This window comes from Agelaius phoeniceus, chromosome 3 (assembly GCF_051311805.1).
Source record: "Agelaius phoeniceus isolate bAgePho1 chromosome 3, bAgePho1.hap1, whole genome shotgun sequence".
Taxonomy (NCBI): Eukaryota; Metazoa; Chordata; class Aves; order Passeriformes; family Icteridae; genus Agelaius; species Agelaius phoeniceus.
The window spans coordinates 24,989,745-24,992,479 of record NC_135267.1 but is presented as its reverse complement, the minus strand read 5'-3'; positions in this window follow the sequence as shown (position 1 = coordinate 24,992,479).

Below are 2,735 nucleotides of genomic sequence, written 5' to 3'. Positions count from 1 at the left end.
CTGACTGGGGATTCCACCTGCTCCTTTGACTCATGCACTCACAGTGAGAGTCCACATCTTCTTCCGCTATTGAACAACAAAATTATCTGGAGAAAGAAATTTTTCAAGGTCGAAGTGCTGCCACCTCTGTGCACTTCCTTGGAACTTCTGGACAATCACACATTGTAAGTGGTGACTGACAGGTTACTTTTTCCCTTAAAAACACGAGCTCCCCCACTGTGCAGAGAAGCGGTGGTTTCTTACAGCACTACAGAAGCTGAACGAGCTGCAGTCTCCTTTCTGCTGGATGATGTCATGACCCAGTTTCCTGAGTACCCAAAGTCCACAGAATGGAATCTGGACTCATTTGGTTTGTTTGTTTCCTCAGATGGCTGGAAAGTGAATGAATCTGAATTTTCTTCCATGATGGCTATGCTCTGCTGTCCCCGTGCTCCCAGACGTGACTTGAATTAAAACAGTTGTGTGGTATCTTGTTATTGCCCTGGCGACTGCACTGTGCACTGCCCACCTCACCACAGGGCAATTCTTAATGGCATGAGTTGCATGCAAGCAAAATCTGGAGCTGTGCTTCCTGCCCTCCTTTTCACATCCTCTTTGGCTATGCTTTCTTCCTCAGCTGGCCCCTGCTGGCAGCCTGGCTGGGATTCAGCTCAAAGGCGGGACACATTCAGGTGTCCACAAGGAGGTGACTACATGTGCTCTAGTTTGCTTAAACTTTCACTGTGGCCAGAGGAAATCTGGTTGGGACAGTCATGGGTAGTTAGAGAGGGATCTGGTCACAATAAAGTAGACACACCAGCTGGGATTCATCACTCAAACAAAGGTGCTGGTTTTGCTTGGTGCTCTCCAGGTTTCCCTCAGTAAGGAGGATCTTGTGCCATACCTGCCAGCCTCATATGGCAGAGGCCTGGGTGTCTGGCTGGCTGTTTTTCGACAAGCGAGTGTCACACGCCATGGCAGGCCTGATGGATTGCTCTTTGGGGTGCACTCCCTAGACTAGGTCTCTGCTGACCTGGTGAGTTTGAATGGCTCACAATATGTTGAAAGTAAACACCAGTGCTGAGTTTAGTCACATCCACTTCATCCGCATCCAGTGGCCCTGCTCTAATCTGCTCGACAAATAGCAACACCATCATTACCAAGTGTCTCAAATCTGCTGGAAAGTCAGCTGTGTGAGAAACAAAGATAACTCTGGCCAGTCACTCTGCTTCTGGATGTCTGTGTGCACCAACACCATTTATCTCGTTGGCGTCTGTCTGGCCTTGTTTCCTCTCCTCATCAATCCCCGACCACAGCCACACCAGCTGGTTCTGTCCACCACAGCTGTGTGCAAATAGAGAGACAGCAAAACCCCAAATGAAGCAAAGAGGACTTGTATACACAATATTGTCTTTGGCCTGTAGAGCACAGCTCTACCTCAAATTCCACAGAGCTCTCCATGCCTGGAACACTCATACTTTAGTCTGGTTGGGCAGAGTGCAGCAGAAATAGCCTGGGCTGTCCTGAATTGACCCTGCACCTCATGGAACAGGGTGGACAGTGAAGCACTTGTGAGGGGTCACCCTGCCACTTGTGTGTGCTGGCCTTGGATGTTCATGATGACTCTCTTAGGAAGCTGCTCCTTCTGATGCTGTGAAGGTCCCATCTCAAGTGACATCCATTTACAATGCGATCGATGCATAAATAGGCATCCTTTTGCTGTGGGAAGGGCTCTTTGATGCCGCTTTTATGCTGGAAAATAGCTTCTTGGATACTAATTCAGGCAATAAGAGGAAAATGTGTGGGACTAGATTTTTGCTAAAATGGTCTACTCCAGAATCATGCTGGGATGCCCCAAACAAGGGTATCTGAGCCAAGGGATGTGCTACTAAAACAAGATGTCCCTGGATACCTAATCCATCTGCTCCTATCACTGCCTCTCCAGCCTATCACCGATGCTTTAAGGAAAAGAGTAACATCACGAAAATATACAGAAATAAACCTGAGACTGCTGAAACTGAAGTGAGAGAAGACAAGAGAGCATCAGAAAGTGTCTGTCTAGAAAGTCTATGAGAAAGAGAGAGAACTAAAGGGAGAGAGGAAAGGGGTTAATGTGTAATGCAGTTGACTCCTTCCTTCCTTCCCTTCTGCTCCTCAGAAAGAAGTGATTAAGACTTGCTCCAGAATGTCAGTGGCACATCCCAGGACAGTGGAGATCAGTCTTCATGTTCAGAACAGGCATATATCTCATAAATGCTCTTCTGAAGTTTCTTTAACCATCTCCAAACCTCTCACACAGGACTAATTCTGACATGGGCAAGTGTTGCAAACCTTGGTTGGTGACCTCCACGGCCAGCCAGGAGTACCTTGAGAGACCATGGGTATTACCTCTCCTTTGCTGTTTCCCTCTATAGAGTAGGTTGCTCTGTATTGTCCTTCTAGGTAACTCAGCAGAACTGGATGGGAAACAAACTCTTGGTCTTACTCTGGAGGCCAGCGTGGAACAAAGGCTAATTAATATATCTTGACTTTAGGGTTCAAATGTTGCTAAGAAGAAATTTCTAGAGTGTCCACAAAGGGTTTCCAGATAAAAGCCTTGTTTAGTCACTGTATTCCTTCCTGACATCTCTGTTGCAATTCCTAGCAGCTCACATTAGATATTACAAAATACTTGGTTTCCAAATGTTCTGGAATGGGCCAAGAGAGGGCCACTCAGCTATACTCAATGAGGAACTCAGAGCAGTGAGGCCAGATGA